This window comes from Lonchura striata, chromosome 2 (assembly GCF_050655825.1).
Source record: "Lonchura striata isolate lonStrDom1 chromosome 2, ASM5065582v1, whole genome shotgun sequence".
NCBI lineage: Eukaryota > Metazoa > Chordata > Aves > Passeriformes > Estrildidae > Lonchura > Lonchura striata.
This window is the reverse complement of record NC_140704.1, coordinates 115,671,886-115,698,789: the sequence shown is the minus strand read 5'-3', so window position 1 is coordinate 115,698,789 and position 26,904 is coordinate 115,671,886. Positions and strand designations below refer to the sequence as shown.

General features: G+C 39.5%; 2 long non-coding RNA genes across 4 annotated transcripts in view; one reads left to right on the top strand and one right to left on the bottom strand.

The window, feature by feature from the left end:
• The window catches only part of LOC146768388 (uncharacterized), a 17,465-nt gene extending 7,883 nt beyond the window's left edge, over positions 1 to 9,582 (top strand). The window contains exons 2-5 of one of the 3 annotated variants that reach the window (XR_014953412.1): positions 169 to 226; positions 2,974 to 3,121; positions 4,738 to 4,776; positions 7,221 to 9,582. This is a non-coding gene — a long non-coding RNA (uncharacterized LOC146768388). Of the gene's footprint in view, positions 1 to 168; positions 227 to 2,973; positions 3,122 to 4,737 lie in introns of all 3 variants that reach the window. The other 2 variants (XR_014953411.1, XR_014953413.1) reach the window with 2 other exon arrangements.
• Positions 5,694 to 26,904, bottom strand: LOC146768387 (uncharacterized). The gene is made up of 2 exons (XR_014953410.1): positions 9,023 to 26,904; positions 5,694 to 7,373 (listed from the first exon to the last, which is right to left on the bottom strand). It is a non-coding gene; the product is annotated as an uncharacterized LOC146768387 (long non-coding RNA).

Sequence of the window (26,904 nt, the reverse complement as noted above, 5' to 3'; positions counted from 1 at the left end):
AATACCTGTGTTTCTGCTGAACAGAATTTTCTAACTCTGAAATATTAAATCCAGGATAAGTAATGATGCCTGAGAGTTGACTGTGTACCAAATTCTAAATTCCTGTAGTGAAAGTATTGATCTGATGTGTAACTATGGATTCTTACACAAATCCCGATTCCCTTTCAGCAGCTTAGCATTGACTGTGATGATTACAGTCACCTGTGGCCCTCTCATTGGAGAGCAGGTAAAATTACATTTGTATTTTAAACCAGCAAAGAACAGATTTCAATAGGTCAAAGTCCTAAGAATTACTAGCTTTAGTGATTCTTTTGAGTTTGTTTGCATAATGCTGATTTGCAGTGTTGATGCCCACATGAACACAGTATGGTAAATAGATGTTCTTTTGGATATGACTCCTTAAGCCTTTTCACACCCAGCCAGCACAGTGGGAAATGCCAGGGAGTCTGGCTACAGCCACTGGCTCAGGTATCAGGTTAAGCTTGAAGGTCAAATTCTGGAAATCAACATTGCAGAACCTTGATGTGTAAATATAAGCGAAAGGATTCATATCACCTAACGTTCTAAGTCTTAAAGTTAAACATCTGCTGCAAGGTTCTTAGATTAAAGGTGCTTCTTCTATAATCATCAGAGACAGACATCTATACAGGCATCTTCACTGGGAGGATTTCTCACTTGAACACTGTTTACTGTAGAAGGACTTCAGAAAACTAAGATAGCAAGGCATCCTTTTACAGATGCTAAAATAAATTCTGCTCCAAGCATGGCAAGAGCTTTCTGGACTTTGCCAAAGATTAATCTCTTCAAACAGACATAGCTATTGAGATGTACTGGTGGAACATTTTAAAATGTGAATATTTCTGAGCATTCCTGCTGTAGAGAGATTACATAAATGCTTCCTGAATTATAGCTTATTTAGAAGTGAAGTGCATACCTTAGTTAATATTCCTAAAAAAAAAAAAAATAGCAGAGACATTTCTCCTCACATAATTTTGAAGTTGGCAGGGTAGTGAAAAGGCTTGTGTGCAATAGGTGACAAGTACCATTTCTAAATGCTGTGAAAACCAAGTAAACTGTCCACAGTGACAACCCTATTCAGTGAAATATTTGTTATGCCAATCAGAAGTCTGAAGTCCTATTCTGGACCCATGATACAGGCAGAGCCGTGACTGAAGATGGGACAACATGCAAATATTGTTCACATAAGCTCCACTAAATTCTTAATTAAACTATAACTCATATTTGTTCAGTTGGAGTCCACTCACAAATATTCAAATGGCTGGGTGTACTCTCCTGGGAATTCAGAGACAAAATGTCAGATTTTGTCAGAACACCCATGCAAAGACTCTGAACATATACAGACTCCTCATAAAAGCTTTTTTTCCCCCCAGGAAACACGTTACAAGTTCAAATAAACACACTAAGAATGAGGTAGCTGGTCTGAGTGAGCTTCACTTGATGGTGCCCAGTGGCTGCTAAATCTGAAGAGCAGACCACAGCTCTGGGTATTAAACTATGAGATTTCTGGTCTTCTGCTAGCCAGAGCCCAAGTTCCCTGGGCAAGGAGGTACAACACTACCTCAGTGTGACACAGTCTGTCCCAGGTGGTCTGAGAGCTACTCAGCAGTGCAGCAGGTCCCAGAGATAAGTCAATCACCTACCTTAATTCATATGTTCTGAAAAGTGCAGAAATGCTGTAAGCAATTGCATTGACAGTAACAAATACAGGAGAAAATAATAACATTCTTCTGATATACTTCCTATGAAGGACCTCAAACAAGTCATCACAGCCTACTTTTCTTTGTCTATTCTTTGCCTCCCTAAAGACTGGAGAACAAACACCACAAACACACTTGACTGAACATGGAAGATCTTAAATTAAACACATGTAATATGAAGAACTGCTCCATCATAGAAAAAGGAAATTAAAAGTGAGCCAGGGAGATTATAGTTATGACCACTGAACATCAGATGTAGCAAGTACACTAAGTTGAAAAGGTGAAATCCCTGTGGATTTCAGGGAACCTAACCAATGAAATTTAAATAAAGCATTTGCTCCACTGGAATTCATTGATTCTATGGGAGATTTTCCCTTCATGTCTTATGAGACATTAATGGCAAGAGCTTTTAAAAAATGCATGAAGAGAAAAAAAATGCTTTGTTCACACAATACCGACATAAATATGAAGATGAAAATCTGCTTCAGCATTTCCATCTGTACTCATGGACTTGCACTGGACTTCTTTTTTTCTGAAGAATACTTTAGTATGTCTAGAACTACTCATGTACCTCTTACTGCCAGTTTATAATTATATGAGACTCAGTTCAAGGAGTAAGTTTGTGGCAACAGTCTGCAGTATATAGTGTTATAAAGTCATATTTGGAATGAAGGCAATTTTAAAAAAAGTTAACCTCAGTTGTTACTTGCAATCCCCTACTCATTTTCTGATTTAACTGCAAGTATAGTGGTCTGGATATAGTGGTATTATACTGACAGTATAATAATTAGCATTATGCTGTTCTTGTACCTTTTGTATAGAACAAATTGTAGCAATGGAGTTCTGCTGTAGAGATGCTATGATATCATGGACTGAACACTAAAGCCTTAAGATGAGGCACTAAAGTCTGTAAACCGTTATAATAGTACTGCTTTGTCTAAATCATAGGGCCTAAAAGATCTAATAGATCAACACGTTCATCTGTCTGCCAGAGGACTGCCCATGTTCTGAAAAGTCACAACAATTCAAAGAAGAGCAAATAATAGAGATTAATGAGCAAAGAACAATGTAGTTATTGCAGTGGAGTTGGTTTCTGAAACAAAACAGAATTTAGCAGCTAAATAAAGTGGAAGCTATTAACTGCATCTTTATTACTATGCAAAGGCAAGTAGCAACTGTGTAATTTAACTAGGTCCATTATGCAATCTTTTTTCTAATTCTTTCCTGATCTGCTAAACTAATCTCTGTTTTTTAGGGGGTTTGAAAATGAATTAAATGGATTTAAAATGCAGCTGAAAGCCAGGATTATTTAAGGAATGGAGAACAATAGGAAAGCATGACAAGGAAAGATCAGCCATTTGACAATGAAGCAACATCCTGAGCCTGAAGCACAATACTATTGAGTAAGCATCTGAGAATATGTTTTATTTCTTCACCCAAGATGCATTCTCTTTCCTCTTTCTCCTCCACTCCTAGCAGTGGACTTTGGCTTGATGTTAACTTAGAGAAGTTTAGCTTGGGTTTTCCTAGATGGGACCAAGAGCTCCATTTGTTATGTAGCTCTGTAATACGTCCTACATTTATGACGTATACTGGATGTCCCAGTTTCATCCCACTTAAATATAGGCAGCTACCCATGGGTTCTAGCATCCCTAAATGCCCTTTACAGTAGAGAGAGAACTCCAGCAGCTGACAATTCAAAGAGCCAAAATACAGATTACTTTCTGGAGATCTCTCATCCTCCACTGATTCTAATGGAACCCTAAACTGGGTATAGTTAACACAGATGGGGTGGCTAAGTTAGGTGGGAGGATTCTCATCCAAGCTATGTTGGATGAGAATCCTCCCTACCAGAAGTGAGGGTTAAAAAGGTCTTTCTTTCCACAATGTTATATGTTCTTCAAACACTGTTCCTACCACAGTTTTCCAGGCAGCATGAACAAGGGTATTTATCTGCTGCAATGCTGGCTTCCTCCCAGTAATGTCTTGTTATGTAATTATCAGGAAATAAATCTTTGTCTATCCAGTAATCATTCTGTAATCATGCAAACCCTAAGATAATTAATTTCCAAAGAGATCATGACGCCTTTTAGAATGTAAGGAATTTTCACCTTATTTTTTGGTCACACGGACAAAATCATTGCAAGTCATAGGAGCAGTGCTGCACTATCAGTTAATTTAACAACATATTAACAACAAAAGCCAGGCACTTTTGAAGATTTGGAAAATATATTGAAAGGTTGTATAATTGAAACTAACACCTTTTCATTTAGGCATGTAAAACCAGTGTTAGCTTTTTATCTAATTTCCTGCACCTTTTACTAGTGATTCAGTTACAGCTCCTTTCTGTTAGGAATTGGCAGTTCAGTAGTTCAGTGGACCAAAGAGTAATGAAATATTTTTCAAATTTTGTTGGAAAACCAATATAGTAGTGCTATTACTAATAAGGAATATACTCATGCTACAACTGGACTTTTGTTGTGTCACACTTGTACAATCCTTACTGATTACCAGAGATCCACATGCTCACCTAAAAATAAAACTGAGTCCTGTAGTGGGGTTGAATCTACTAAAAAGCACCAAATTTGTTCAAATTCACTTACAGGAATAATTTAGACTCACAGTTTTAAATCATGGTCTGCACAGAAGGTTGATTTTCTTAATTGTGGACAACAGAATTAGAGATGGGTCTGGATTAGAGTCCCAGGAAAAATGCATCTTCATTTTAGAGAAGTTCAAAACACAAACCTGGTCCCCAATGAATTAATTTATCCCTCACAAAATCAGAGCATCCAAGTCTTATTTCTTCCTTCAGAAAAATCTGAGAAGGGGATAATTCTTTAGAACACAGCAATTCTTATTTGTATAACTCAATTTAAATCTGATAGTGAACACAGTTATTAAATCTTCTGTACTGACACATTATTAAATGATCGTTTGATGATCACTGAAATTATTTGCAATCTTCCCTTAATCTTGGCTATTTAAAATCTCTTGGGTTTTATTTGTTGTGTTTCAGGACACCTGACTTGACTGTGATGACAATTTCACCCACCAGGTAATAATAAATTATGCTTTTGCAACAATTCTGTGGATGGTTTCCTTTGTCTGTCTCTGAACTTCATCTTTATGTGCTTTTTTTTCATAGCCACTGTATTATTTAATGCCTGCAATTTTTATTGTTGTGGTTTTCTTTCTACTTTTTTTTCCTCTTTTTTCCTCTACTTCATTCTTTCTCTGTTCTTCATTTTTGCTTAGTCTAACATTTATTGTGGTTTATTTTTAGGGTACGTATATATTTGGGGTGGAATTATAATCTGGACATTTATATACTGAGTTTATATTTTTGTTGGAAAAATATATAATTGACGACTGTTCTTACTCTTCTGAGAAATGCCAATAACAAATGGCAGGCTTCAGTGCAATGAAACCTCTACTGTTTCAACAAGACAAAACATTGAAAGCAGGCAAAGAAAGTATGACAGGATAATTTTTTACAGTTTATACTGGGGTCAAAAATATTGCAAATATTGGTGTTTGACTTTCAGATGTCAATAACATTTTGCAAAAAACATGGAAAAGATATACTGGAAATAATTCTGTTGAAAGGAAATAACACACTTGAAGCTGGAAATTCCTTTTTTTACTTCTAGGCAGATTTCTCTGTTTATTTAGATGTTATAGAAATCTATTGCCTTTTAAAGTACAATACTAATACCTGGGTTATTTTAACTGCCCTTTTCCCACACACGTATGCTTTTGCAGACTAACACCTACTGATACACTTCTCAAACCCTTAAATCCCCTCTGATTCTCAGAGTGCTCTTCTGCCTTCATTTCTGAATGATGGTCACAAAGCATGAAGCCTACTGGAATAAATATAGTTTCTGCATGCTAGTCCACAGGTTTCACTATTGTTTGAGCATGTGTGTAGATAAAGTCTGCTCACCCAAAAAAAACCCCACACAGTTAAGGTTTCTCTCAAAATTGGCTATTATTTGAAAGACCAATTGTCTTTTGAAGCTAATATATATGGGTAGGATTCAAAGGAAGTGTTACAGAGTGAATGACTCAGGACAGGCATGGGCACATACTTAAAGAGAGGTACCTACGTGTACTGTGATACATGGCAACATCAACACACAGGCACACTGAGGTGACATTATTGGCACAACTAGGAGAGTTTTTACTTTTGCCTTTACATTAATCCACACTGTTTATTTTGTCACAATTGGTAATTTTTGTTAGATACAGAACATCTATGATGAATTAATCATTGCAAAAAGAGATGACTGGGGAAGGGGGAGTTGGTTGAGTTTTGGAAGTAGGTTGTTTGTGCATTTGCTTTCTTACAACTGGCAAAACTCCAACAGCTATTCTCCAGAAATTTCACAAGAAACATTCATATGGGCAGGAAATCTACTGGCAAGAAACGGCAGATGAAAGAGTTATGTACTGCTGAATGAGAGTCTTGCACCTGCACATTGCTTAAGTTGGAGCGTATGCTATTAATATAATAACAATAGCATAATCAGTAGGATGCATAGTCATCTACCAAGATTATTTAACTTTGAGACTTCATGGACACTTTTGGCATTAATGCAAAACAGGGAGCTGAATCAACTTCAAATGTGCACTAAATGGAACAGGGGAAAAAAAAAACATGCTTAAACAATTCTTACCAAGACATCATGTTTAAAATTAGGACTAGAACCATATAACTGAGCCCAAAACAAACTGGATGTCCAAGGACACCAGCGGGATTATAGTCACAGTTGTCCAGTAAGTAAGGGTCAGAGAAGTACTGCTTCAGACTAATTCACTGGATTCTGTTTTATTTCTCCTTTATGGAGAAACTTTTTTTTTCCCCTCAGGGTCATTAAACTTAGACTAGAATAGAGCTGTTAAAAAAAACTCCTATGGAACGCTTTTTGGGATCAGGATTTGGTAATTCATAAAAATATTTCCAATGAATACCAAAACACATCAAAAAAGTTTCAAAACAAGTGTTGTCCCAGTTTTGAAACCTGGAAGGCCTGAGGTCTTTAGTTCAAAGGTAGACTGCTTGGTGGGCCATCCTGCAATGACAGGCCATCAATCCTCCACGCTGACAGTCAAAAGGTTGAGCAATGGTCTGCCAGCCGGAGCCCTGCAGGCTTACAGAAAAACTCAGCTAAAATCCAACTGTCCCTTAAAGCTTTAGACTTCAGTCATTTGCCAAGATCTCTCTTGAAGTTTGCCAAAGAGCTTTGCTTTTGAGACTGGTTCCATCAGCCTTTCCATGTAGACATGTGGAGTTTTTTCTAAATAAATCATTTCACTGCAAAGAAACCATTTTATCCAACTCAGTAGTCACGTAGATTATGCAAAATGGTGTGCCATCCCTGCATTTCTCCCTGGACCCATGATGCTGCTCCTGACTTCAGGCATAGAAAGGTCGTTCTGGACCTTGAAGATGTGCAATTTAGTCTTTCCATGCTGATCGACACCTCTCCCACGCAGAGTCCCCTCCTTACAGAGTTTCACCTCGAGCCGTTTCTAAGCAGCCATAAGGAGGTAATGCTCACTGCTTCCCCTGGTGAGAATGCTGAGACCTGGGCAAGATGTTTCATGGGGAATTTTGGCCCTTTCCTACTGGCATCATCCTGGAACATCCTGAAGTAAGAGAAAACACAGTTGTGAGTTTTAGTAATTCTGTGTGTACAGAATTAATAAAATCAACTAAAACGGTAATAAAGAAATATGGAACCTATATTGCTATTTTTTGTGTAAGTATTATGATATATCTACCCAGAACATACAACAGCATTTGGAAGAGCCCTGTGGGGGAGTAGGAAATGCACTGCTGAAACTTGGCACTGCCATGGTACAAAAACTGTTGTCCAGCTACACTTGCTGCCCAGCCCAAGTTCTCCTACATGATAGACATGTTTGCCTTCACTGAGAATCAAGGAAGCAACCTACTTATCTGGAATTTTACCCACCAGAAGACCAAAATACTGAGTGTGGCCTGTGAACTGAGAAGCAACAATGAACCAACATCCCTGGAAAACCATGTGGTAGTCAAAGATTTTCTACTCGTATAGACAAAAATGGTTTAGGAGTCTGACCTGCATATTTATTTATTCATACATGTACGGAGAAAGATTTTTCACTAGTCTCCATACCAGATAAACCACTGCTCTCATCTGAATCAGATTTTTACTATAAAGACAGCTAAATCAACATCAGTATCAGTATGTGATCAACAGTCTTTTCTGAAGTTTGTTTTCTCTCCTTTATTAGCTGCAAAATCCATTGAGTTGCAAGGAATACTGAGTGGGAAAAGCCATTTAAAATGGCATATTTGCATTGTCATGGGTTGTACTCAATGATCTTAAAGGTCTTTTCCAGCCTAGCTGGTTCTGTGATTCTGTTTATGATTTAATGTTGTTTGAACAACTAATCTATAAACTTTATCATTTTGATATTAGAAAGAAGAAATAAAATTTATATGAAACTTGTAAAGAATCACAGAGTTCTCTTCCAGATTGCTGACAGTCAGTAAATGCTCCAAAAATCTCTCCCACTTCTTTACATGTAGGTATTAAAATTCAGCAGTCCAGTGAACTGGACTATAAAATCAGCATATCTGCCCCAGAACAACTACACTTTTTGCCTTGCAGTAATGTTCTTTGCAGAATGTATTTGTGGGACAGCAGATTGACACTGGGTGGTGAAAGGTATTCACCATTTTGTAAAACAAAGCAGCCATGGCTAATCTTTTTTGTTTCAGGATAATAAAAGGAAAGTCCCATTTTGCAACTATTAAAGAAAAAAGAAGTCAAAGTACAGCTGTAACCAGAAATACACTCGTTTAAAGGGCTCCATGCCTACTGTACATAATATAATACACTGGTATCATTAGCATAGACAACAGCTTGTTTTCAATTTGGCTGCAGATAATGAAATTATCCCCCAAATTACCATAAAGTGGAACAAATAAACAAAAAAGCAAACTCTTTCTTTTTCTCTTTTTTTTTTTTTTTTTTTTTTTTTCCCTTCAGCAGCGCTGGCTTTCAGCTATTTAGAATGAAAGCAAAGCTTCTGTTTTTCCAGAGCTCCAGTTTGACCTCAAGCAGATAAAGAACATGAAATGACAAACACGCAGCAAAGAGTTACTGTGTCCTTCCCCCCTGGCCTCTGTTTACATTAGGAAATGTAGCCGGGGAGGAGGGAAGGGAGGCAGGAGGGCTGCCTTTCAGCGCCGCGCTCGGCTGCGCTGGCTCCGGCTGGAGCTGGCCCCTGTTTCTGAGTAAGCTTACTCCACTCCAGATGTGCCGCGGCTCCAGCGTGGCTGCCATCTACAGTAAATCGGCATCTGAGGGCTCGTCAATCTGTGGGGTAGAGCAATTGCGGTCTCGCCAGGCCGCCCCACTGGCACAAACAGAAATTTGCGCCGCTGAACTGGAAAAGGAGGAGGAGGAGGAGGAGGGAGAGCAGGGAAAGGGGCGACAGGGAGGGAAGGAGGCAAATAACGGGAGAGCACTGTGTGAAAGTTGAGGGGCTGGAAGGTGTCTGCTCCCGCGAGGAGAAAGGGAAGAAATAAACACTAACAGTCAACTGAGGAAATGTTCTTAATGCATTTGTAAATTTACTTGTAAATGTTTTACACTTAGAGAGAAAGGGGAATGCTGCGTATCATTTGGCAGTGCTGGCTGTCTATAGGTCCCTGTGGATATACTGCTTTAGTACGCGTTGTAACCAGGGCAAGAGAAACATAAAATAGCTGGGAAAACACAGCCAATTAGTCATTACACATAGATTGTAAAAACAAGAGAGAGAGAGAGAGAGAGAGAGAGAGAGAGAGAGAGAGAGAGAGAGAGAGAGAGAGTGAGAGAGAGGAGAGACAGAGAAATAAATGCCCCCAGCAAATTGAGTCCCTCTTGTTTATGTCCCTGCAACATGAGCATGAAAACCAGAGGCAGCGATGCCTTCTAATCAAAGTGCAACTTGCAAACCAGTCACTGCTCCCATTCAAAATCCTCCAGGATTTCCTGACGCTCACAAGATTTACCTATTTGCTGTCATTGTAAAAAACAAATTGTTTCACTAATCAGGCAGTTTGCTTTGGACCCGACCCCAGCTGTACGAACTCCAAGTTGGACGTTCATTTCTGATCTCCTGCCGCCTACGCAGCCGTTGCTAACTCAGTTTTAATAGGATGAGAAAACGATCTTTGCTTTTATAGTGGGTTCAAATGAGCTACCCAGCTTCAGGCTGACTATAGCTGTGTTTTCCTAATCACCATTTTTTTACAGCAATTCTGAGGATGAAAATGCCTGCTCCCCCTCCTTTCCCTTCCGACAGCGCCAAGTCTAAGAATGTAAATAAGTGTTAAATTGAAACACAGAACAAAAATGGGTCAGATTTAGTGTAATTGAGTCATAGTTAAATTTAGGCTGCTTTTATTTGCAAATGTGTACTTTAGCAACAGTTCCATACAGCATATCTGGATAGAATGAGATGCCTCATTTATTTATTATTTTTACTGTGGTTGTGCCTGAAATTCTCAGTGAAGGGTCTCAGCTCCATTGTGCTCTAAAAGATGAGCTATGCATTTTAAAAACTCTCCTTTGCCAGAGAAGCTATCCTCAGAGTACCATCTGCATTAAATAGCAGCACCTTAAAAGAGCAAAAATATTGTCAGCTGTTCCAAATTTTCAGAATTGTGAATCAAAGCTGAAAAATCCCAAGGCTGCAGGAGAAAAAGTCATAAGATTTTCAAAGAGTTCATCCTTTCTTGTCTCCTAATTTGTGAGTTTTCAAACCCTCACAACACGCTGGTTTTTGAAGTTTCTTTTTTAAAAGGGATGTTCAAATTCTCACCGTATCCTTTGACTTAAGGAATGAAGGCTTAAAAGTATAAAATATCACTATATTTGAAACAAAACTTTAAGACTTGGCAATACAACATACAGTTCTCTATGGGACTTGATTTTCCTTAGCACTCCATTGACTGGATGGGATAGTGAGGTCTCTTCCCTTTACCTCCTGTAAGGTATAAAGGGGTTTGATTCTGACCATGAAGAAAATATGTAATCATGTGTGAATAAACAATTAAATATGACTGTTCCCATACATAACTTTCATACTGGGTTTTCATCACTGGAGGCACTGTAATCATTCTCTTAGATGCAGGGCAATAGAGAAGCTCAACAAGACCCTAGCAAGCAAGCAAGCAGGAATACATCTGCAACTGAGGACAAGTCCTTGTACAAAGTTTGTGTGTCACATTATTAGGTGTTCTGTGAGGACCAGAAGGCGGACGCTGCATCCCAGGCTCCAGCCTGTGCTCCAGCCAGCCCCCAAAGACAGTTCATCATTGCCTTATGCATTGCACCGTCATTTATGTCAGGACAAAATGGACACTTAAAAAGTGTCATCGAATCAGGAAGGCAAGATTAGGATCAAAATTACCTCAAAACCTGTCCCTTTTTAGGCTGGCCAAAGCACTGGTAAATTTACAAATGGCACTTCCCTCATACAGGCAGAAATACGAACTGGGTGATTGAACAGGTGTTTTCAACGGCCACAATTTCCATGCAGAAAGGCAACACAGACGGGTCTCATTAGACAGTAGCTGAATTTAGCAAGGAATGTGACTTTTCCCACCCCCTGTTGAATGGGAAAGGCCCAGGGGAAAAGTGATACTTAGAGGACACGAAGAGCAACACAGTTCTTAGCTCATCCACCACAATAATGGCACTAATTTGTGAATAAGTGAGCGTAAAGCTGATAATAGTTGTCTGTAAAGAATCGTGTATGATGGTAAGATGATACCAGAGAACTCTAAGTGACCATGGAGGAATGTATCTAGAAGCCAGGATACAAAATGAGTGCAGCATGAAGAGGGTGTTGAAATTGAATGGGTGAGAGAGATAGGAACAGCAGAGAAAATAATACATTCCCTCTTCAGGGAAGTCCCTCTCAGTATTGTTCTCCCAACTCACTACCACACTGTTTTTCCACATTAGTTTGAGCCGTGTTTTTACCATGTAAAATCAATCCCTTGTTTACATGTGTATTATAACTGGAGATTCTTAGGCTCAGGTTTGGTAGTCAGAAAGGCGAATTTCCCTGACAAAAGTTTAAAAAGAACAAAATTAACTAATTATCTTACTAAAATATGATGATATCTTCTTTCTTTAATGGCTCAATTACTACAAAGTGCAATTTTTCAAGACAGAAGGTACTAATGAGTCAGGAAAAATGATTGAAAAATGAATCATAGTTTGTATTTCCAACAAAAACTGCATTTTTTTCATGCATTATTATCTTGGATCTTTCTTTGGGTTTTCTTCTATACACATTCCAGTGCACCTGACAACTGAAGGAAGAACAGTACTGTCCAGCCATTGTGTGGGCAGATGTTGTGTAAATTTCCACAAGAGATTCTGCCAAGCCTTCCTCTTACAGAGACCTCTGACACCTGCATTATTTGGAAGGATTAGTTTCTGTATCATTTCCCTGAGAGACTGAGGCAAGAAGAGCAACTGAGAACCTGGCTGCAGAGCAATCGTGCAGAGTAGATACAAATGCAATTATCCTTCCCTATTTAAGGAAAATGTAGCAGCCCTAGGTCCCCAGGAAGACAGTAGTGGTTCACCTCATGCATCTCCTAAAAAAGTGGAGATTAACAAAAGCCTGTTAAGTATTCTGTTTATAATTATTTCAAAGTACAATAAAATCTAAATAGACTGCAAGAATAGGCTGCGTTGTAATTGCAAGTGAATATAACACAAACTGCAAATTTGGCATTTCTGCTGATAAAAAAAGTATATCAGTAATTCCACTGGGTATATATATACTATATGTTTAACATCTCAGTAGCATACTCTTTATGATGCCTTTGACACCTGCAGAGAAATCACATCAAATCTGTAGCAGCCGTATTACGTAATGCACCAGATTTCAATGTTCAAAACATCCTGTTCTTTACATAGCCTCCTGTCTTACACAAAAGCAGTTAAAAATAATAGAGCTTGTTCAAGAGCCAGATTTATAAGCTTATGTTCATAGACTTTTAAGGCTCATCTTGCAAGGCAGTTTTGTTATACCTGTGAGCTGGGAAAGGAGGCAGAAGAAATCACAGAGGGAGGAAAGATTTGTGAATGGATTGTTTCAGGCTTTTGGGGGGCAAAAAAAGCAACTTCAATCACTCTGCATTTATGGAAATTCATTTACTATTCTGAAAAGTAATATGAAGAAGAAGTGAAACTTTTAAGCAATTAGTAACAGAATAAGTCTCCTGTAGCTGGATTGGAGATTGATTAAAGTCATGGGATATTTATATTTGTAGTTTGAAATCTGGAGGTTTCGATCAGCTAATTAGAAAGACAGATACCATTTGCAAAACTTGGATGTTGATCCCGAAGCAGATTTTGAGTTCATCAATCGTTTGGAATGTTTAAAGGAGAGGAAGCTTGGCTCTGCTCTTGAATTTCACACTAGAAGGCTCTAGCTGCCTTCAGTGATGAAAGGAAAAATGAATAGGAGAAGAAAGAAAAAAAAGGAAAGAATGGCTCCATGTAGGCTTCTACAGCCTTGATATGTAACATGTACTTTGTAATACCCTCAGAGCTCCTGTTACAGAACTGTGCAAGTAATCAGCCACTCCTCACTGGCATCTTGGGTTCCCGATGTTGAGAGAGATGTGAGCAGAACAATGCAATTCACCAGAGCCTTTATGGTCTCTTTTCACACTCATGAGACCTAAGACCAATCTTTTTGCAACCAAGACACAAAGCTATAATTGATTGCTTTATTCTTGTTTTCACAAGCTGTTGAGAGCTGTGCTGTTCTCCAGCCTGTTTATGAAACACTCATTTACACTGGAAAGCAGTGTATTGATAGTATGTTGAACTGGGAATAAAGGGACCTGGCTCAGCAAATCAGTGAAGTCTGCTACCAAATCCTGGCCTTTGAAGTACTTCTTAGGCACGGATTGTATTTACAGTTACCAAGTCTAAAAACTGTAAAGATATTCATTCTTGCTTAATAAGGTGTTTGAGATCATAGATGAAAAGCACCAGGAAAAAAATATCAGTAAATTGTAACAAAAATAACCAGTGCTGCAGAATGAAGCACCAGGTCACAGACAAGCTGAATTTCATACATCCATTGAAGGGTCTTCCGTTTTACACCAGATGAGATTTGAGCCCAGTGATTTTGTCCAAATACCTACATACACTCTATTTGTAATGTATCCCTCATAAAGCTCTTCCTCTTACTTCCTGTGAATAGGAATATTGCAAAACTGCACAGAGGAAGTGGAAGTTTAAAAGCTTTGCCGATACCAGATGGAAAATGTGATAAGAAACTGAAAAACAAACATTTTGTTTTCATATACATTAATTACACTTCAGAAAAGTTAACTTCCACTCATATCTTTCCCTCAATTTTTGTTCCCCATAACTTTTCATTCTTGTACTAACACTTGTACACTGCGAGGGCTTCTACCAATAAAAATAATAAGAGTCTGGTATATGTTTTATTTTCAAAGGCAGCAAAAAGTCTTCTTTTATGTAGAGGAAATAAGCCAGAATCAATAGAGATATAACCTGTTTGCTTTATTAAATCACTGCAACAAGACTTCTCATTTGATTTCTACCAAAGTGCAGTCTCCTTTACTGAGACTCTCTGGGTGATTTTTACCAAGGTTTTCTCTGCAGGAAATAGTGGATAAACTCCAGATCTCTGAAAGAATGACAAATAGTATGAAATACAGAGTCTCCCACAAGAATGCCAGTGACTCCAACTCTTATGGACCTGGGAAAGACCAAACAAAATTTACACATGGCCCAAACCCAGACTGGGGTCTGGCATTTGAATCATCCTGGAGTATTTTCAATCCATCTCACTCTATCCTAGGATCTGCTTCCTTTTTTTAAAGCCACTTAAGCTCAAAACATCTTACTTATATTGTTATATCAGCTGATTTTGAAATTATTGGCATCCACCAGCACATCTGAAAACCAGAATACTTATTTTGCATTGCAAATGTGAAATAAAAATTTAACATTTTATGTGTGCAACATCAAATCATTCTGTATCATTTGTGTTTTGCATTTACTGGCCATTAAGGATCAGTGTTGCTCTGTAACACCTTGCTGATGAACACATTCCTTGGAATGCCTAATTTGTGAGAGATTTACATTGGGCAAACATTATCTACAGAGAGCACTTGATTCTCTGTAAATCAATTAGATATGCCTTTTCAGGCACATGTCTGTTGGAGGCTGACAGAACAGGGCTTTCTTTTTTACCTGAAATGGAGATTCCAAAACCACATCACCTCTGAGAAGCCACAGGGTGACTTGGAAATAGAATGGTCCTGCAAGGGCAGCCTCCTGTATAATTGAAATGCAATTTAAGGGGTCTTCAGAGGAATTTCTCCAACTCTGGAGGAGGCCGATGAGCAATCCAATAAAGACAGCAGAAGGAAGGTCCCTTTGAAAGATAGAGGAAACTTTTTTTCTTTGAAGAGCATTCTCAGGGGCTGTCTGCTGATACAGTACAGACTTATCTCCTGAGGTCCAGACAAGTCTGTGTTACTGATTATACCAATATACCTCATGTGGTCCTCACTGCCTTTATCTAAAAATGAGAAAAGTCAAGGAGAGAAGTGACAAACTAAACAGAACCATGCCTAACAGAGAGGTTTATTATTAAAAGTGTTCTATGAGAAATCTCCCTGCATATATATGAAGTTTATGAATTTTACTAGTTCATTGGTCTCTGGAAACCACAAGGCTGTCAACAAAAACAAAATGTGTCTGTAAACCTACAAACCTGATGGATACATGTACAAGCAGATAATTGTATTTGCAATAATTCATTGTGTGTGCAAAATGAGCATCTGTACCTAAAGGCATACACGACTCCATGATGTCCAACAAAGGCAAATACTAAGTCCTGCCTTTGGGATAGTCTAGAGACCAACTGACTGGAAAGCAGCTTTGCAAAAAACGGACCCAGGGCTCTTGGAGGAAAAACTTAACATGAATCAGCAATACATCTTTGCAGCATTAAAAACCAGCCTCATACTGGGCTGTTTTATTAAGAAAATAACCACCAAGTCAAGGAAGTGATTATTCCTCTCTATTCAGCACTTGTGAGACCACATCTGGAGTACTGCATCCAATTTTGGGACACTGACAAACTGGAGTAAGTAAAGCTGAGGGCCACCAAGGTGGACCAAGGGCTGGAGTACGTGACTTGAGAGGACAGCTGAGCAAGCTGGGATCATTTTTCCAGGAAAAGGAAGAGCTGAAGGAGAGGGTCTCAACACCATTGTCACAACCTAAATTTTTCAACAAATTTATATTAGTACACAAAACTTCCTGTTACTGTGGGTAGCCTATCTTCCATCTCACATCAGAAACAAAGTGCATTCTCTGCGAGTATACAATTTGTGAGACAAAGTGACCCATTGCTGGGGCAGAGTCAGACTAAAGAAGACCTGGAGTCAGGCCAACCAGAATGCCTCAAGCAAGCTAGAGCAATGCAGTAAAATAACCAAATCCATCCAAACTACAGTAAAAGTTCCTATGACTCAACCACCTCCGTAGCCTGTCAGCTGTACCTCCCACCTCCACAGCCCTAACAGCAGGGTCCAAGCTGACGATACTTCAATTCAAACATTGTGGTTATATTGGCCCCCTCCAAGCCCAAGGCCCAAATCCATGAATCCTGCTTTAATCTGCTCTGAGAATGTGTGTATTTTTTGGTCAGAATTTTGGTTGTCTATATTTGGAAAGTCTCACCCACATTCTTGAGCCGACTGAGGAAAGCCAAAGAAAATTCAAGATGTAGTGGTTACCAAAGCTGAAATCCTCCCTCAGTGTGACTGTTCCATATGTATTTGTACACTGTTTATGTGCCTACCAAACCTCCAGGAACTCAGTCTTCTCCTTAGTTCATTTAAATGAAGGAGATGAGAAAGAGTCTATTTCTACAGAATTCCCCAGACAGAATCTACTGCAGAATACATCATTAATAAAGGATTTTTCTATTTATTTGTTTCACCCAGAGCAGCTGGTCAGTCATGTCTCTCTGGGGCATGTCAGCTAATACTTATTATTTCATAAGTTGAACATTTTTGAATAATACTGTCTGGTCCCTTCTGTTTGTATTCCATAACATAGGAGTAAGGAATTATGTTTGCATTATGCCATAGAAATTTAAGGGAAAAATATTTATGAAACATTAGGAAAGGACTGAGCAGAACTGATGGTTATGAAATCCTGATAAACCTTTGAATGAGAGGTTATGTTCCATACTGGTAAAGGAGCAGGCTAAGAATAAATCTGAATCATTCTCATGTGAAGTAAAATTAATGAAACACAACCAAGGAAAATTTATTAAAAGCAACAATTAGGGTTTTTTCCCCCTCACAAATCTCAGAGTGCTAGAGTGCCACCAAACCCAGTAAGAATCTATTATTGATTACAGTGAGAAATGCTGGCCTCATTGTCACAGTTGGAGAAACTGAGACACAAAAACGTTAAGTGAGTTTTGGGATATTAGCCAGCAAATGGCAAAGCTGGGAATACTATCCAGCTCCCCTGGAGGCATATCCATGTGTCATCCACTGCACCACTTCCTCATATTAGAAGGCAGCAACACAGCACAAATTTCAGAGATTTTGTTTAATGAGAATGGGAGATAGAGAGATTTGGAGGCTACCTATAAAGTAGAAGAATGCTGGGCTTGACTTGATATCCATGGGCCACTGCTGCCTCTAAAATATGAACACATCTTTGCTCAGATGCAGACTGTAAAGGGAAGAGTCCAAGAATAAGGAAGAATCCCATGAAGAAAATATACTATCCAATTTAATTTAAAAATAAACATATAGCCATGCAGATTCTGTGCACTGAGTCAGGAGTCAATTTTGCAAGTAATAATCAAATGTGATTTAAACGCTGCTTCTGCTGAAGTGGTTAAATCAGCTAGTTGGTTGATGTAGAAGGAGTACAAAGCAGGGGTCTTACTTTAACAGCAGATGTCTACCAATTCTGTTTCTCACAGATTACTTCTCCTCAGTTTGAAACAGGGAATATCAGGTTCTTTAATAGAAGACATGACTTGTAGCATGATTATTTATGTCTCACCACTGTATGGGTGGCATATCACTTTACTTCTGAGACAGATGCACCAACTTTGCAGCTCATTCCAATAAGGATATTGTAACCATTTAAACTGATGAATATCAATTTGTTTTCATGGCAAATACTATTTCATAATTTCATCTCACTGGGGCCACTGCTGCACATGATTTCTTATTCATCTCATGTTCTAGGAGGTTCTGCATCCTCAGAAGAACACATGGAATAGGACAGGAATAAAAGACAGCAACTTTTCACTGTCTTGCTGACTGGTTTTGTCCCCAGTACCCAGAATGTCAGTATACACAGGCTGAAAAAACACTCATAGTCCCAGGTAGGGGCCCCCTCCCTTTGGCTACTGGCCATGCCCCTGGTATGGGTCCCCATGCACTGGGAGAAGAGTAGTGGCTGCTGGCACTGCTGGCACTGGCTCAGAACAGACCCCAGCCCCAGTGCTCAGCGTGGCTGATGGCTCTGCTCATTTACATGTGACTACCTGCGTAGCACATTTTTTCCAGAAGCTTTCAAATAATTTCAAAACAATAACTGCTACATATTATCATTGTGATGGTTTTGTGAGAAGGAAAAGAGCAGTTATGGCCAAGACTATCTGAGATGGTTGCTAATTTCAAGGGATTTAAATTGAAGGACATGGTAAGTCTGTAATAAATTACCTCATGTGAATGGCAGAACAGCAAAAAGATTATAGGATTCATATCTTACAGTTCAGCAACCTTTCAGATGGACCAAACCATGATCCAGGGCTAGAAATTTCCTACTCTTCAATTCACTTCAAGCCTTCTGACTTTATTGATATAATGCAAACATAATCAGCTTCATGAATGCTAATGGGAAATAAGTTTTACTGATACTTCAGGCTATGAACATTTCAAACATTTCCTCTGATTTTAATATTTGAAGTCTTGTAAATAAACTTTTAACTTTGACATTCCAATCTTTCAGCAAACACTTTCTTCTTAAAGACATTTTACTCACTACACTGTTCACACCTACCAGGAGCTTCAATTCTGGTCTGGATTTGGTTTCATTGTTTTGGCTTTTAAAAAAAAAAAACTTGCCATTCTGCAGCTGTGTAATATATGACAATAGAGGGTGATAAACACTGCACAGCTGAAGCTGAAAACAAGTTGAGTTAATGTAATGAGGTGAAGGTGATGACACTTTTTTTAACACAGAAAGTCATGAGATATATTAAACAATATGTTTTACACATACACAAAAAAGAAATCCTTCCGTTTTCCCTGAAGAACTTCTGGTGGAAAATTAATTCCCACTGAAGAACACACACGCAAAAAAAATTTCCTAACCTCCATTTAATGACTTCATGAATTCACACAAGGTGGGATAGCATTTATGTTTCTAAAATCCCTATAAAGTAGCAGTCTTCCATTCTGCCACTAAATTCTTCTCTGTTTCTGGTGGCTGCTGGAAATTAAAGAGTTAAAATGGAGACCACTGGAAAAGAGTAAAGCATATGTTATATGCAGCACATTACTTTCTTGCTGGGCTTCCCATGGGCCAGTGAAGTTTGGGAACCACTTTTGTAAAGGAAATGTATATGGTGTCAAATTATTGACAGTCCTGTGTGTCAGCTCCATCTCTGCAACTGATTAGCCCCACAATGACTTTGGCCTCACATAGTTTCTTACAAACATTATTTAGTCAAGCTTCAAAACATAAGTAGGCAACACTGTTATTCCCAGTTTACAGATTATTCCTAAGTGCAACAGGGTTAAAAGCTACTGCAGGGGGACACATTAAAAGAGCATCAGGAGCTGGAACAAAATTCAGTTTCCCAACCCTTGCCCACTTAACCATAATGTCCACAGTCTAAACCACTTAGATTAAAAAATCAAAATAAAAATTAAGCTACTTCTCTAAAACCCCTGAAGACATTTCTGATGCCTAAGTAAGCATTGTAATTTTTAGAGCTACTGTGCACCTGCAGTTTCCAAATAGTTTCCAAAGGTCACCTACTTATCCTGATTTTTCCAAGCCTCAGCTTCTTAAATCTTTCAAGACATGGAAAGAATAGCAATCTGTCTCTCAGTCTTCCTGCCCACTTAGGTCAATAAGAGAATTTTCTTTGACTCCAGTAGCTGTAAGGCTTCCCTCCCATAATTTTTCCTTCAGTTTTGGAGAGCAATTGTCTCAGGGTGGACAAATGTCTGCTTCAAGAGAAACTGTTGTGCTGAGAATCACTATCTAATCATTACCACCCATGCACCACACAATGCAAATCGTAAAAAATGACAAGCAAATGAAACAGCATAAAACTAAAGAAAAAGCAAACAGTACAATCATCCTAACAGCAATGGCTGGAAATTCATCTTGGAAGCTTTAACTGCTCCTGTGGCACAGAAGCTAGGAGGAATTGTTCTGTGCCACAATGGCATTGCCCAATAACCCATTCTGTTAAAACTAACAGAGCTGGCTAAACTATCCTGCCTTGTGTTCTCTTTTAATTGCTTAGTTTAAAGAGAGGATAAAAAAGGCTGGCTGGGATCCAAGCTCAATCCCCTGCTGCTATGGCAGAATAAAAGTACTGATCAGAATATTTCTCTGTAGAATGAAATGTGCATCTCCTGGGCTTTTTGCAATAGCAAAACAAGTTTACATTTCTGTCTCTAATACGATTCTGTCCTCTCAGTCATTAACAGTTCCTTTATCCCTTCTCTTATTTCTCCCCCTTTATCTTAATTATTGAAACTTGTAATATAAACAGCATTTCTTCACCATCTTTTTGAATTGTTGATTATCTGGAAAATGGCACCACTGCATGGTTTCAGGGCATTTCCTCTGCACAGCAGTAGTGTTTCATTCACATGTGGTACTCTCAGACACCAGCTATCATTTAGGGCTATCAGGGACTACTTTGGGAACCAGACACTGGGCCAGTGTAAATGAACATAGCCCAATGCAACCTCAGGAGCATCGGCCAGATTTGCACACGGCTGAGGATCTGGCCATGTGACTGTTTCCAGCTAAAATTACATTCTTGCCCCACCACACACTGGAAAATTAGAGACTGCAGATCTTTCTAAACATGCTTATGGATGTAGAAAACCCTTTCATAAGGCAGGGAGGGCAAAGGAGGAGAGGTTTCTTCTGAAAGGCACATGGGATGGGATTGGAGGTGCCAGCACTTTTGCCCCCTCGTTGTCACATTCCTTTCCCAGGCTGAAGGATGAGGCAGTCTGTGAGCCGCAGTGGCTGGGAAGAATTGCACTGCTGAACAGGGACGGGAAAGGGAATGTGGTTTCCTGAAAGGCTTCCAGCAAGTACATGGGAATGGAACACTTGAGAGAGACATGGAGCTGGAAGCACTTCCCTTCTGAAAAACACTTCCAATCCGTTCCTGGGGCCAAATGTAATAACATCTCTGACATTATTATTACAAAGGGGGGAAAAGTCATTCTTTTAGCTTGCTGCTGTGATTTCTCCATTTTGAAACTATACTTTCTCTGAGACCTGGAAGTCAGGTAGTTTAACACACAAGCCATCCCACAAGGGATGTTTCTTGGGCTCATCTCTACCAGCATTTACCATCAAGTCTTACTGAAGGTGTCAGGAATGTTTCTGGCAACAACGAAAATTAACTTATAGTAATGCTTTTCTGCTTAGGTCCCTCTCTTGATTTATGTGGAATTTATTGACACAAATTGTCTGCAATACTTGCTTTTTCCTACTGTCAGTCATAAGCCAATAAGACATGAGGGAAAATTCTGCATGGAAAAACATCTATTTTGCCATGTGATGTAACAAATTTTTGTCATCTACAGCATCAAACTCTCTCCCTTTCTCCCCTTAATACACTATATTGCACAAAAAATGAAAAGAAATTATTTGATGCCTCTCCCTAAACAGGGTGACAGGAAAACATACTTACAAGAGAATACACAAACGGACTTGTGCTAAATGTTCAGACTATCACTAACAGGGTTAGGAAATAACCCTTGAAGAAATAAATGAAAAAGCAAAAGCTGCAGGACCCAGTTTCTGGTTTACCATCCAGGAATATGCTGGAATATGCACAGAGGAGTTACAAAACAAGTGCTGTTGACAGTACAAAGGGGGAAGAATAGCCATTAGGAACAGTATAAATTGCACTGGCATGAATAATGCTTCTCCCCAGACTTGGTTCTAGAAAAAAGGAAAAAAAAGGGGGTGGCATTAATTCAGCAACCTCTGTGTCTAAATAGGTTCAGTTAAATTGCTACCATTTTTGTTTAGATAAGGCCTCAGACTCACTGACTCTCTGGAACCCCCTCTCAGTCTTACCTCTAACCACTTTTTCCAGCCCATAGCAGGGAAAAATGTACCACAGAAGGCAGAGCCAGACACCAGCAGTATCATAAGAGCCTCAACCAACAGTGTCTCAGCAAACACTGGGCCAGAATCCACCCCCACACACAGTGAGCAATTCATTTGTTTGAGGCTACTTAAAGAGGCAACTTTTAAGCTGCCAGCTTACTGACACCTGACAGCCATCATCCTGCAGTGCCTCAGTTGCTATAAAACATGAGTCAGTCAATGAATTACATGATTTTTGGAAAATAATAGTAATTTAGAACATTCTTTTCACATTTCTGTGTATGCATCATTTAATCTCGTGGGTGTTTTGGTTTTGGGTTTTTTTATTATTATCATTTTAACTAAGCATATGAAAGGAGTAAGAACACAAAAGTTCTTATCAGTATCAGGAAAAATGTAAAGATTTTTTACAGGGTTATATCCATATTTTAAGTAAGGACTTTTGCCTTCTTTTGAGAAAATACTGGCCTAACTATACAGCCCAGAACTGACAGCAGATCTCCATTAAAATATAAAATATGGGATTACAAACAGTTGATGGTGAATTTTATCTGATCTTAGTAGTTCAGGTAACAACTGAGAAAGCTATTTTTGCAGTATTTCTGGGGTTGTAGCTAACTCAAACATCCACACATTCACAGCCTCATGTCCATTGAATTATTCTTTTAAGAGATACATACACTGCAATTTGGATGGGGGTTTCTTCTTTCAGTTCGATTCTTTCAGCCAAATACAAACAGCAAAGAAATCAAAGATTCCTAATAAGATATAGAAAATACTCTCCTAAGCCAAAGAATTCCTAAAGTGCAGTCAACTTCTGCAAAAGACTGTATTAATATACCTTAGAACACACAAAATCTTGCAGTCAGAGCTGGGTGGATATGAAACACCTGAATGCAAAAGTTTGGCAAAAAAACAAAAACAAAACCAAACAAACAACAACAAAAAAAAAACCCAACTAAATTTAAGATGGCTAAAGTCATTGGAACCCTTCTTCCTCGTGTGAAGTACACCAGGCTGCAGGAGATCCCATCTACAAAAATGCAAGGTTGCCAGAATCTGTGTTGATAAATAATTTATGCCTAAACACAGACATGTTTTAGAAACATGGTTTCTAGTTTGCATCCTTCAAGGAAAGAAATAAATAAACTGAGGACTCCACAAAAAGTCAGTTATGGACACTGTGTTTAAATGAAGCAGGAGGAGGAATTTGTGTCATTGATACCTTTGTGCTTCTCATTCAACACCAGGTTAATAATACACAGACTTGGGCCTGGAAGCAGGATTCTTCCCTCCCATAGAGCACCCTAAGCACTAAGCAACAGACTCACACAGGTTTTTTCCTCATTTTGTTTTGATGAATCCCATGGTCCTTGCAAGCAGCAAACAAGTGCACCAAACAGTGGCACAAACAAGAAACTACTACAGGTCATCCCATCCTGTACAGGGTAGAAGGACACTTGGGGGAGAATCTAAGAGGAGGATTTGATTCCTCCCTCCTCCTCTATAGAGACTAAGGAGAAGACAGAGCCCATGTCTACCCCATTCAGACAAGCACTCTAATCTGCAAGCCTTCCCTCTGGTTACATTGTGGAAGAGAAGTTACCTGCTTAGTTCTGCACGCTTCAAAGAGCATGCTGGACTCTGGATCATGGCTAGATGGAGGAATATTCTCACAAACCCTACTGAGGCTTGGTGATGGCTATGACTTCAGGCACATCCTAGCTAAAGTTCAGTGCTTCCTCCCGGCTCACTCCAGACATCTGGCTGTTCACTGTGAGGGTTTTGCAACTCATCCCTGTGAATCACCACATTTTGGTGCACAGTCTGGTGCACTCAGACTGATGGTTTCCCATCTGGTGAAAAGATTGCTGAGCTCATCAGACACAGCGTTACTTAACAATGCAACAGTTAGAAACAAACTGTCCTGGATCAGTGAGCACTTCTTCCTATTTGCCTTGCTTTCTGACTGAATCCTTTTCTGATGAAAAAGCAGTGGAATGGCACGCTACTGGTATCCCCTGTTTTATTAGTATGACGGTCCTCATGTACGTCAACAAGAGATTTTCATGTCAGGCCAGCACGACACTGACATTCTGAGTCACCAGCAACCCCATCTGGTTCTTGCAGGGTCTCATAAAAGCAGCATGAATGCCCATAAACTCAGAAATGCCATCAGCACCATGTAACTCAGGGAGAGTTATCTTCATGTGATCTTCAGGGCTGCATTTTCATGAAACCAGGCTCAACAATTCTGATAGTGCAGCCTGTACACAAACCAGAGCAAGAGAACTAGAGGACAAACCATCAATAACCATAAAATGCAAGAGTAGGTGACCAAGCAGCAACTAACTAACCAACAACCAAGTTTAGGAAATTAATGTTATCAACTTTGATTCTGAATTTGAATATTTCCTGAAGCCCTCTATTATTCTACTTCAGCTCCCATCACAATTTGCCAGAAAATACTCCACAGAGGCTTCACTGTTCTTCATCCCTGAGCTTGACATCGTGTTCCATGGTGAATTAATGTGGTGTCCCTATTGGGCATGCTGGACTTGCCACTCCAAATAAGAAAAAAAAAGAGATGAGAGAACGCAGTCACCAAACCTAGCAGAAATACGGCTGAAATTATTCTGAAATGTTCCTATTGCCTCCACTGCTCCGAGTCTCCCCATCCTCTGCTATAATTTCCTTCTCTCTTTTATAGGAGGAAATGGATGCTAAATCAGCAAGCTACGTTTGCTCTTTAACATAACAATTACTAACAATATACCTTGACCCCTTTGTTATAAATTACTTTAGTGTGTAATTCAGCCAAATGAGAAGACAGACACCACTTATACATACTGTCTCCATCCTTTTGTGTAAGGCTAGGGTTAGCTGCATTCACCAGCCAAGAAATCTGCAAAATAACAGCTATTTCCTTCCACTCTAGTGGCATTCATAGCTCTCCTTCAACTACTACGTCTCTTCATCCCCAGGAAATGAACTGTTGCATACAGAAAAAGAATGAGACTTTAGTCATTCAAGATGCTGAAGACTAGAGCTTAACCTCCATTTATTCCACAGATTTTTTTTCCCTTATGTAAGATGGGCCCAAAAAACATACTTAGCACTCTTCTATTTATAAACTAAATACTACTTGAGTTAAAAGTACAAATATCTTTGGAGACTGTCCTTAGCTTCTTCAGCTATATGAAACATGCCCTATTAGGTCTCTCCAGCAGTGGTGGAACACACAATTGCAAAATCACCTACAGCACACTCAGGCATTCCATCAGTCCCACAAAATCTGGTGCATCCCCAAAAACCGCTTTCTAGTGCCTTCCACTATACCTTTCCCATGTTCACCATGCCTACCTCACACACAAAACATACGGCCCTACAGGACTCACACCACTATTTGCCAACCCTTTATCATATGGGAACCCAGCAAGCGTGAAGGGAAAATGTGAGCCAGAGGAAACTGTGGGTCAAACAGCTTCCAAAGTCCCACTCCTGCTTAATAAGAGAGAGGAGTAAACACCTGCCTGCATAGGCTTCATGTGCCTTAATATCTTCATGGAAAAGGGCTGTCCTTTCCCAAAGACTCCATACTGTGTTACACAAGCAGGGCCTATAGGTATTTGCCTTGTCTCTTTAATGTATTCCCAAAGGCTTGGATGTTCTCTCCCTGTAAGAAGCCCTGCTAAAGAGGGAGAGCAATGGAGAACTTCCTCAGACCATGAGTGTGCATAAGCAGAGGAGATAGAGACTGAAGACATTGCCAGTGGAATTCACACAAAGCACTGCACAAGGGAATCAGCTTTCCAGTCCACCCTGACCTGCTTTGCAGCCAGGCAACTCACAACTGCTTACACTACTAAAATCCTGGTATGTCAGCTTTGAAAAAGATAGGAAACATCGGGAGAAATCTTTGGTTATGTCTCTGCATAGGTGTCTTGTCAACTCTCTGTGTCAACAGCATCTAAGTCTTGCACAATTCTCTGTTGGTCCTGGGAAACATCTAAACTAAAAGCAATGAGTGACCATCCAGGCTCTAGGGCAGATGACCTAGAGGAAATAGCACAGAGGTCCCCCTGAAGTCCACCCCCTGGCAGGAGAGAAAGGAAAAAGGGATGCCCTACTCTGTCCTGCCTTGTGGGGACCCATTTGCTCCAACACCTTGTGCGGAGGAGCCACCACAGTGGCTGTGGTTTTGCCTGCAGGACACAGAAGAAACCTTAGAAATGCTGCAGGGAATTTGCCATGAGGCCCAACACTGATCATCAGCTCCTGCCAGCCCTCCCAGCTCTATCACCCCAAATGTGATTGTTTGAAACTTGCCAGCAGGCTGAAGAGGTGAATCTCACTCAGCCTAGGGACACCAAGCCTTGGCCCTTACTGACACCACGATAATGACCTATAAGAGCTAAAGAACTATACAAATTAGGAATATTTAGGGCATAATTACCCAATTTGAATAGATCACGAGATTATGTTTTTCTGAGGACTCAGGTCTTGGGTGAAACACACAAACTGCAGACACTGGCGTGTCCCTGGCTTGTTCAGATTTCAGGTCCTACACTTCCAAGTCAGAATTTAGTCAAATTTAAAGATCATTGTTATTCACAGTTCACTTTAGAGAGCAAGTCTGAGGTTCACAGTTGACCACATTTTCTTCACAAGCATTCCGTGTAATTTTAACTCCTTATTGG